This window comes from Mytilus californianus, unplaced genomic scaffold (genome assembly GCF_021869535.1).
Source record: "Mytilus californianus isolate M0D057914Y unplaced genomic scaffold, xbMytCali1.0.p SCAF_6, whole genome shotgun sequence".
NCBI classification, from domain to species: domain Eukaryota; kingdom Metazoa; phylum Mollusca; class Bivalvia; order Mytilida; family Mytilidae; genus Mytilus; species Mytilus californianus.
In genome coordinates, this window is record NW_026262712.1 from 99,337,213 (window position 1) to 99,349,214 (window position 12,002).

At 32.4% G+C, this 12,002-nt stretch overlaps 1 protein-coding gene and 1 long non-coding RNA gene across 2 annotated transcripts in view; both read right to left on the reverse strand.

Moving 5' to 3' along the window:
* The window catches only part of LOC127706687 (uncharacterized), a 399,723-nt gene that overhangs the window by 285,517 nt on the left and 102,204 nt on the right, over positions 1–12,002 (reverse strand). The window lies entirely within an intron of this gene.
* Positions 8,612–11,217, reverse strand: LOC127706151 (uncharacterized). Its single transcript, XR_007984260.1, has 2 exons — positions 9,389–11,217; positions 8,612–9,300 (listed from the first exon to the last, which is right to left on the reverse strand). It is a non-coding gene; the product is annotated as an uncharacterized LOC127706151 (long non-coding RNA).

The following is a 12,002-nucleotide window of genomic DNA, read 5'->3' on the forward strand; positions in this document are numbered from 1 at the left end:
TCGTTATATGATATATTTCATATATAAATTATATCATAAGAACTATTTTAACCACCAACAAAGAGCGCAATAATTTTATTTTTCATGTTAAAGATTCCCCGTACAATACGGTATCTGGGGTACTCTGTAAAAACACGGTGTTTAGAAAATCGTGACCACGGAAACTTACGACGACAATCATGATGGTAAAATATGATGATTTTCCTATAGTTTGCCAAAACAAATTAGCCGTGTGTTATTCCGTTAACTTAAACTCGTTAACTAGAGGACTTTTTGGACACTGGGCACCCTACTACGAGGGAATAATACACCACAAATATACATCCGCACTGATAAACATCTCTTTAATGATCAGACGACATACAGATGACTGTTGATAGTATAAAAGATACAAGTTCAAGCAAAGAAGCTCTGGTGATACATGTCCATGACTAAAAATCAAATACTGAATTATAAAAATAAGACAGTTTATTCATGTTCACCTTTGTGCGGTATCGACACCGACCGACAGTATACATAACAAGTACTATCTTTGAAAAAAGATATTTGACGCATTCAGATGAGAGCATATAGTTTAAGACAAACCATGAATCTTTATCAGTTTTTTTTAATCACAGTTTAAGAAAATTGAACACAATTTGACGGCAAAAGGCTGACGAATTTGAAAGTTGAGTACATGTTTGTGTATATGCGCTTTTCTATAAAGAATTACTGCATGGTACTTAACTAAATGTATATATATATATATATATATATATACAAGTCTAAATTGAAAACAACGTTCAAACCTATGATTGCGTTGGATAAAAACCGCAATTTTTATACGTGTGCATGCAAAACAAATTTCTTGTTAGAGGGGTCTAAATACAGCACAAACAACATTTTCCAAAAGACCAAAAAAGTGAAAAAGTATATTTTAACAAAACGCATTTGACTAACAGGTCGAACAACAAATGTTCTTAAACCCTGCTGACTGCCATTGGCGATTGCCAAATAAACGGATCACCGATGTAATAAATGGATCTTAATTATAAATTTAATACTAAACAGAAAACAATAAACTTGCGGAAAAGATGGTATACCGCAAACAAAAGGTGCAAAGGTTTTTGTACACCATATCCGGTTTTCGACAATAAATGTCTCTTCAGTGATGTTAGGAATCGAAACGGTATTTGGAAAGCCATTCAATTTAACTCAATTTAGGATAGACTCTGGAATTATATATATAAATAGGTATTTTTCAGAGATAAAGAAAGTACCTATAGACATACACATGCATAAGATATTAGTAGTTTACAATCTGTAATGAATAACAAAGTTGAAACAGTTTAGATCCATGAAGAAATGTCAATTATAACTAAACGTCAAGAACAACTTTAACAATTAGAGATACAACCTATTTCGGTGTGTATATCGGGGACGGACGGACGCCAAAGAGAGATGATCTATTACCACGGGTGTCATTCGGTATATCAGAAAAAAGATCGTGAAAGAGTACCTAACGGTGGTCGAGTATTGCGATTAGATCGTGAAAGCTCTGGTATAGGATCGTGAAGGAAATCTTATCGAGAAGACATATGCAAGGTCAATTACTAATGTAATTTAATGAATTATTCGGGCAAATTTATAAAAAAATAAAACTGTTTGTCAAAATGTTTCAACGTTATGATCAGTATCTTAGAAAAAAACAAGGTTTAAAGGTAAACCGTTTTTACAAAACTACAAAAGGCAAATTGCTCCTCGACATTTCAATGACATAAAATATGTAAACAAACAAGGTTTCTTTCATTATTTGAATGACTAAACAATTTTTATTTGAAAAATGTCATTCCATTTTAATTATTTAGTTATTAAATAAATTCTGTACAACTTATATACATCATGAGTTGGTTGACCGTTATTCCATGGAATAATCGTTTCACAGATGATATCGGATATGTTCCTTATGTCGTAATTACAATCCACTTCCTTTTTCACCACGAATGTGACCTACCGAATTAGACTATTTACCGGATTTGTAATAACATGAGCAACACGACGGATGCCACATGTGGAGCATGATCTGCTTACCCTTCCGGAGCACCTGAGATCACCCCCAGTTTTTGGTGGGGTTCTTGTTGCTTAGTCTTTAGTTTTCTATGTTGTGTCTTGTGTACTATTATTTGTCTGTTTGTCTTTTTATTTTTTAGCTATGGCGTTGTCAGTTTATTTTCGATCTATGAGTTTGACTGTCCCTCTGATATCTTTCGCCCCTCTTTTATATGTCCCATGACTTGTGTTTACCTGTAAATTAGCGCAAATGAAGTACAGATTGGCGCAAATGCAAAACGCCGATAAAAAGCACAAATGTCTTGTCAATTTTGTTCAGGTGTATAAAAGTTTAAAGCGCAAATGTCCATGGTGTTTGAAGCGCAAATGTCTTTTAGTGTTACAGGTCCAAAAAAAAGGGCGAACGTCCTGCGTTTGTCTGGTCACGCCTTGTCTTTTACGATCAAGATAATGCGTTGTCCGATCTTTCACGATCAATTTTGATGAAAAATCAACAAAATTCAATACTTTCAAAAACAAAATGAACGGTTTCAAGGAATTTTTGTTTTTGTTTTACTGTACTATCTGACACACGAAAGATTCAGTTTCAAATATATCATAAAGTACTGCATATTTTCCTTATCTTATTGCACAGTATTATTGAGAAAGTTGAATCATTTTGACAATATTTTTTTTGGATTTGTTACGCGTTTTGAAAATAGAGCAAATTTTTCACAGATTTTGAAGTAGAGTTACATTTAATTACATTCACGATCCGATCGCAATGCTTGACCACGGCCGTTAGGAATTCTTTCACGAACATTTTGTCTCGCATGGGAAGTTGTGTTATTGGCAATTAAGCCGCATCTACTCATGTTATATTACTTTGTAATTTTTTGGGTCCTTTTTTTATTATTCCAAATTAAACAATTTTTAAAAAAAATTACCATTGAAACGCATTAATATATCATCCTCTTGATTTCTTTCGGCATTGGTATTCTATATGCTAATATCTTAAATTAATTGTTAATGACTTATTTTCTAGAGCGATTTATTTTTCGCGAGTAGAAAATCAATGAAAATATGTGAAACTTAAATTTATTCGTTAATGAAGAAAGCAATAACATTAGAAAATGGAGACAATATATTGGGCCATTAGTTTTCTCGTTTGGATTATTTTACCCTTGTCCTTTCGGGGCCTTTTATAGTTGACAATGCAGTATGGGTTTTGCTCATTGTTGAAGGTCGTACGGTGACCTATAGTTGTTAATTTCTGTGTCATTTGGTCCCTTGTGGAGAACTGTCTCATTGGCAATCATACCACATCTTCTTAATTTTATATAGAATATGTTAAACGCGAAAATAATTTGTTTTTACAGTATTTCAATAGTTGTATAATGCATGTGTACGTTCATCGTTACTTTTCCTTCAAACACGATAAGAATCACAGAACTGAACCATGTCGAACAAGAACTAAACCATGACACAACTAAACCAAACCATTACACTGAATTGTCAGTTATCTTAAATTATGTGCAAAAGTAGCTATTTTTTTCCGGAAAAATTGACGTCAATTGTATATTTTAACGAAATATATGATGTAACAGACAGTAAAGAAATCTTTTTTTTTTTCATGGTTGGTAAACGAGTTAGCAACTTTTAAATTTTGACATACGCAAGCATTATTCTGTGTCAAATTATTAGCTATATGATACAAATTCGAATTTATTAACATTTTTTTTAACAAACTCCCGCAGTTGAATCAAAGTTGACATTGTTGCAATGATGTTCACTCTACTTACGCAGTAGAGTTTGTGGTATATTGTTACCGCTTCTGCTTACAATGTAACTGCTAGTCCCCGAGGGTATCATCAGCTTAGAGGTCGGTCATTGCTTCTATACTGGTATGATTATAATTGGTCGTAGGTGGGTTCACTTAACAACACTTTTATAATCATTCGAAGCTCAGTAATAAGTGCATTTACCTCCTTCCCGTCCATCACTTATTGTATTATACCTCAGTTTGTATTTTCTTCATAAAATTATACACAAAAACATTTACTTTTAAACGAAATTGTCTCAAAAAGACTATTTACCGGTTAAAAGTTTCAAAAATTATTTACTTGGTATGCACTATTTGCTAGAAGCAAAAAATTTACTGTACTTGCTGTATGATAAATCACTAATTTACTGACTGTATCGTCATCAAAACGAGCAAATAATTGTTTAATTTCGAGAATATATTTTGTTTTGAATTATTTGAAAGCTGATAGTTTAAGTGTTGTCTAGTTATTTCAATGAGACAAAGGTCAGTGCAGATATCAAATGACAGACTTTTTCTTTACATTAATTTTTACATCTGGCAACCTAATCCCATAATAAAATTGCGTTTTTTGGTATTTTTAAGTATACAATATTTGCAAGAGTGTTGTGTTTTTAAAAAGTTTAAATACTTTTGTTCAGTTGAGGAACGAATTTGAATATAATTGATGTTCTGTACGAACAGCGATAAATCAGTCAAATTGTAATCCATTCATTTTCCCTGTGGTCTTGTGGTGCCTTGAGTGCGGAAGGTCGTGAATTGACTATGCGGCTGGATCAAACCAAAGACTTTTAAATTGGTATTTGCTGCTTCTCCGTTAAACACGCGGAATTACGTAGTAAGATAAAAAGACGGTCTGCTCTGAGTTAGAATAATGTGTCAAGGTAGGATGAAAGTCTTCCTGTCGACTGCTACCTTATGAACTAGCACGTTTCAAATCCGGTTAAGCTTGTCGGTCTGCTATAAAGCAGGGTTCATACATATATCGCATCAACATGTTCTCGTCCTGAATATGGATATACTTTGCCGCTGGACGTTAAACAGTCACCCATGATCTGCATCTCTGGTAAAAAAAACAACACACACACACACACACACACTTTAACCAGAATTAAATCTCCAAACTATGATTTTGTTTTTTTAATGGGAAGTCATTTGTTTGATTACTTAATCTGTTCATCGTGCTTTTTTTTGCGGTTGGTTATTTCATGCATTCAAATGTGTGTTTCACTATGGTTATCAATCTTCCTCATGTATGATGCTGCATCCAACGGTATGTAAAGTATTTGCCATTATGTAGTAGTGTGTTCGATAAGTATGCGTTGCGGTATTCCTAGTACCGGTATTTGTCCTGCATAATACGGTACACTTGGGTGCGTCTTGTTACAAATGAAATAGAAATATGTGCTGCTGTTTTCAGAATTGTTATTGCAGTGTATATACACCTAAAATTTGAGATGTTGTTTGATTGTAAATGAGACAACTATCAATCAGAGTCCACAAAAAGCAGGTTTAAGAATTTACAGGTCACCATACGATCTTAAACAATGAGAAAACTCCATGCTGTTTAGACAGCTTCAAAAAGCCATGAAGAAACAAATGTAAAATAATTAAACAGAAAAAAACAAAGGCCTGATTTAAGAAATAAACAATAAACAAAAAAACAAATATGACAGACCCCTGATTTGGGACAATATAGAATGTGGCGGGGTAAAACAAGTGGGACAGTGGCGTAACATCACAAAATTAGAATAAACTGTAAACATCAGTTGGAAATAGCTTTATTACAAGCTATACAAACTATGCATAAAAATATTATTAGAATCTCCTATAAGAACGAACGAACAAAATTCAACAGTTACAAATAAAAGAAACGATTAAACTTGACACAAAATTACTCCTAATATAGAATCTGAAATATTACAGATGAGTAACCTCATCGGGGACATTATCATAATTGCGCATAAATATTTAAATTCAAACGTTCTTTTGCATTTTTTTTTAAATGTGACAGTCCTGTGTATATCATACTTTCAAAATATGTGCCTTTACCGAATCCAACTTGTACGACTTTGCCCCCAGCAGAGCTATAGAAAAACAGTACATTAACGGGTGTTACACGGACACTTTTTAGATGATACACGGACACTTTTTAGTTGTTACACGGACACTTTTTATGAATAGAATCACTCGTGCATGATCAGTGAGTTCAAGGGCACTTTAAATTTCAATAAGATTTGAAGTTTTTGTTTCACCGACATATTTCCTGTCTTTTTTATTAAAATATTTACGTTGGCATCAATAATTTTTTTTTTTCAAACAATTCCAGTAAATTACTTTTCATATCAGTACACTAAGGGATTGACCATTTAACTTCAAAAGGGGGGTTATGGTTTTTTCCTAAAAAAAGATATTTTGATCCCCAATTTTATGAGAAAAAATGTATTGTGGTCAAGCAGATGACAAAATAATGTTTTGATTCCTGATTTTCCGAATACCGTATACATAATAGTGCTAATTTCGACAAAAAAATATTTGGGTGATAGCGTTGAAAAACTAAATAATTTTCTTACTCAGAAAAGAACATACCCCCCTTATGAAGCTAAATGGTCGGTCCGTAAATGTATTTGTTTTCACTATATGGACATGAATAGTATTCTGGACAATGCTGAAAGTAAAGAAATGATGATACCGACGTTTATATTTCAATAAAAAAGACAGGAAATATATATAAAAAAATCAAATCTTATCAAAAGATAAAATCCTTATCAACTCACCAATGCACGATTGATCCTATAAATAAAAAGTGTCCGTGTAATACATGTTCAAATAGGCAGCAAATCTTGAAAAAAATCATTCAACTTATGTCATCAATTTTGGACGGTAAGCTGCGATTGGATCATATAGTAACACGTGTTTAATCCTGATCAACACTATCAGAGACATATAAAAACCTATAAGAATGAAATTAAAAAAAAAATCCAAAATATATGCCTATATATATCTAATAACAAGACACTATCCATTTTCTCATGACATTTCATTCACTAATGAAATAGGAAATTCATTCTTTTGATACATTTATATTGTTATTGAATTCATATATAAGTTGAATTCGTATATTGAATTCATATATTTGGCAGCAAACGTACGATTTTTACGATTTTTTTAAAGGGGGAATGGGGGGATGGAATGGGACATCCTGCATTTTTTTCAATAAAAAAGGATCAAGCCTGTTTATTATAAATTTATTTTACCCCCCCCCCCCCCTTCCCCCTTTCCGTTTTTTCCCCAATAAAAATCAAATGTTAGCTTGCTTACCTCTGAAATCTTATTTATACATTACTTACTTGCGAAGTTGCATTTTAAAAAGTCTCAAATGTGTACAACATTCATCTTTTACTTGAAATGGTTCTTTTTTATAAAATTATTAGATTCTTGAATTTTTTGAGAAAAAAACTCTCGGCTGAAGGGAAGTGAAAAAAAAGTGTTTAAACTGTAACTTACATTAACTGGTATATGGCCGTTTAAGTTTCTAAAATGTTTAGTTTTGATACCTCTTCTAAATGCAAAATGTACTGCTTCTTTCTTGAAACGTCGTACAAGTCAGATACAAAACAAAGATAACAAAGAAACAGGCCGGAAACAACCTGCCATATAGTTTTTCTGCACTTGTAGTCAGGTCAAGGTCCTCGGCTATCGCCTCGGACCTTGACCTGACTACTCGTGCAGAAAAACTATCCGGCAACAGTTGTTACCGGCCTGTTTCTTTGTTACCTTTGTATTGTATCTAATACTTACCACCTGAGTTGTATTAATATGATCATCACGACGGTTGCCACATGCTAAGCAAGAACTAATTATCCTTCCGGCGCACTTGAGTACACGCCGATTTGATGTAGGGTTTGTGTTGCTTGAACTGTTAATTTACTATTTGCTGTTTGTTAATGTTGTTTGTCTTTTCGTCTTTTTTTTTTTTGACCATGATGGTGTTTTATTTGACTTATGCTAATCGATTGCTCCGTCGGTATTTACTCTCTATTTTTGCTGCTTTATGTTGAAGAATTGTCTCTGATAAATACCTGCTAAAAACGGTATTCCAATATTTGTTGGTTATAATAAAAACCGTTTGAGTACGTCTTGTTACAAATTAAATTATGTATATGTGTGGCTGTGTTTAGAGTGGCGATTTCTGTTACACTGAGCTGTAATGTTACGTAATAATATTTCAGGTTTTTGTATGTGTTTTGTGGCACTGTACGTGTGTATGCAAATGTGTTGTGATATTCTTTAGGTTTTTTGTTTTGTTCTTGTTATGGCACCCTCAACGGAGTTGGGGTGACATATTGTTATTCTACGTTTCTTTTTTTCTTTTTTTTCTTCCACTTTTTTTATCCAGCTTATATCTCAGAATTTTATGAACCAATGTTAATGGAACTATACAATAATGTTAACCAGCATGTGCAGATTTGCAATCGGGGTATGGAATTTTTAAAATGGCCGCCGTTACCATGGAAACAGCAAAAATGTCCAAAATGCTCCAAACTTAATGAAACTTTACAAAAATGTTGATTGGCATGTGTATATGCGCTCTTTAACTTTGGAATTTTCAAAATGGCTACCGTAACCCTGGCAATGGGGGGACGAGGGTGCCATCCGTTATTGCTAGCAATTACAAATCTAGTTTTATTTGTTTTTTGTTGTTGCCATACTGCATATGTTCCAGTCGATTTATGCGTATTTTGACGATATCATTCGAAATAAAACATTAGATCTCATATTTATTTAGACTGAATAATTATATCAAATAACAACACACAAACTTAACAACATAATAATCTCAAAATGTATGTTATGAACGAACAAAATTCATCAACAAGTAAAACAAAATTAAATAACCTGATACAAAATCCCTATTAATACTGAAAATTCTGTAATTTTGAGTTCATGTAATACTGCAATTGTTGAAAAATGGGCACAAACGAGAGATTATGAAATGCTGAAATCAAATAATTCTTTCAAAATCTAAAATTTTATTTTTTTATTTAACCGATCTCGTCGCAATTCGAAATAATAAACAATTAACATGGCTTTTTTTTTAATTTAGTAAATAATTTGAAATATTAAAGTGAACTACGTAACCTTTTTGGGATATCTTCATTCAATAGTAGATACTGATATTTAAACATGTTTATGTTTGTATAATACAACACTTTAAAGATGTATTTTATGGTGTTTTTTTATGTGATAGACCTGAATATATTATTTTCAAAATAAATTCGGTTTAGAATTAATATTGATGCCATGCTTAAATTTTTGTAAAAACGTAGCTAAGTGTGATGATATAATTAAATTATATTCTAGAACGTTAACTGTTAGTGTGAGTGATTTAAAGACGACTGACTATGGTAACGGAGTCTAAGACTACTAGGTTTTTGTCTGTATAGTACCTTGGACTATTATACTAACTAAACAATTATTTAAATGGTGTTTTCAGACACTAGCTTTTTGTTTTAGTATAATAGTCCCAGATAGTACTGACTGTGTTCTACAACAAATATTCTATTTAACCAATGAACAAACTGTGTTCCACAGCCACAGATTTATTGTATCAGTTTGGCTTTGAGTGTAAAACAAAAAGCTAGTGTCTGAAAACACCATTTATATAATTGTTTTGATACAAAACAAAAATGCATTTGACGGTGTGACGTTTACGGTCCATCAATAAAAGTGCATGTAGTGTTTTTGGGTGAATTAATACAGCATTTGCTATCTTTGTCGTTATGCAAACAACCCGCAGATTACATACTGGTGGTCAACATATATATGCCTGCCTAATAGCCAAAAATGTTGCCTTATCACTTTAGGAAGTTAATTCAAGGTTATTTTTATCACTTAAAATAAAATTGAGAATGGAAATGGGGAATGTGTCAAAGAGACAACAACCCGACCATAGAGCAGACAACAGCCGAAGGCCACCAATGTTTATAAAAACAATAATTTTAGAAGATATCTAAAAAAGTATACAATAATTCATGAAATTCAATTGATAAAGGACATATAAAAGGTACATAATGTATAAAAGCAATACAAAAAAAAACTAAATTATACTTTTTACAATGCTACTTCTTTATAGTTTTTATTACATATAATTTTAAATATCGAGGTAATAGGTGGTTATAGATTCTTTATATAAAAACGAGGTAGGAATGTGAGTTATCATAGAAATTCAAATTCTGTTCAAACAAATTCGTAGGATAAATTTTTGTCTAGTTAACTCTCAAACTACATACGTTTTTGTACATGCATATATCATATAAAAGCCAAATTTACCAGCTTATATTTATTTGTCAGTGCAAATGCTTCTCCTATTCCGATTAATTTGCAATACGTGCAAAATGTGTTTTTGTGGTATTTCATAATTCATTGATTGGTTGATCATTATCATGCCAGGATTATTCTTCAATTTCAAAAATATCAGTATAATATTTTACCGTTTTTTTTTCTTCCACACATGTTGACCTCATTATTTACCTTATATCAATTATAAATCAAAATAAGAGAAAGATATGATTTATGTTTATCTCTTGATATTTGTCAACTTTTTTTCTAATTATAATACTCAAATGTAGACCTTAATGTACCTACTGCTTTCAATATAGCTACGCCATTGCCAGACGGTTGTAATATTTTGTTTCATATTGAGATTTTGATTTACCTTAAAATTTAGTCATAAATACTTATAACTAACAATATCAACATTTGTTTATGTGATTGTCATTGTGATGAATAAAGGTCTAAGGAAGAATGGATGATTAAAATCAAAATATGAAATTATTTGGAAATTAGAGAATTGCAAAACATTAAAACATATTTGAAAAGATAAAATAATTGAGTGAAAAATAGCGAAAATTGTCAAATGTACAAAACAAATTTGACATCCAAAAAGTCTAAGCAGATACAATATAAAATATGAAAAACAAATGTGCCCTTATGCAGTTCATAAACCTCTTGGTATTTAATGTAAATGTAAAACGCTTTTAACGCCTTTCCCAACAAAAGCAAGTCAGTATGAAATCTGTTTGTGGCCATGGCCTGCAGTTAAAAAAAGAATAAAATGCTTCGCTGAGCGCAGCCTGATACGACCTCAGAGGTCGAACCCTGAACAGTTGGGGCAAATTTGGACACAATATTCAAGCTTGATACTGTCTGAATTTGGATTGTGATCAAATTTTTGACATAATATAGGTTTCTGAAACAAAATAAATGTGGTCAAAGATCTTTCAAATCTATTGCGCAATACTGTGCAATGGAAGATTTCTTCTTGAAAATTTTCAAAAATTCGAAATATGAAAAATTAAAAAAAAAAATATGAATCCCCTAAAAAAAATTGGAAAAAAATCCCCCCCCCCCCACTTTTTGAAACCCTTCTTAGAGCAATAACCCCATTACTCAATCCCAGCCTTTCCTTTGTAGAATGGAACCTTGTAGTACAATTTTAGAGAGATCCATACACTTAAACACAAGTTATTGTCTGGAAACTAGAAAAATGCTTGTTTTTGGCCCTTTTTGGCCCCTAATTCCTACATGTTTTTTGGCAATTAACCCCAAACTCAATCCCAGACTTCCCTTTGTGATATGGAACCTTGTGTTACAATGTCAGAGAGATCCATACACTTAAACACAAGTTATTGTCTGGAAACTAGAAAAATGCTTGTTTTGGCCCCTTTTTGGCCCTTAATTCCTAAACTGTTGGCCCCATAACCCCTAAGATGAATCCCAACCTTCTACTTGTGGTATTAAACATTGTGGTACAATTTCAGAGCAATCGAAATACTTATACACAAGTTATTATCCTAAAACTAGAAAAATGCTTGTTTTGGGCCCCTTTTGGGCCCCTAATTCCTAAACGGTTGGGACCATAATCCCCAAAATCAATCCCAACCTTCCTTTTGTGGTATTGAACCTTCCTCAAAAATTTCATAGAGATCCATTCGCTTAAACTAAAGTTATTGTCCGGAAACCAATGTGTCTTCGGACGACGACGCAGACGACGACGACGACGACATCATACCATTATACGATCCCAAAATTTTTTTTGCGTTCGTATAAAAACATAGGATATGGGGTATCTATCCATGACACAAAATCA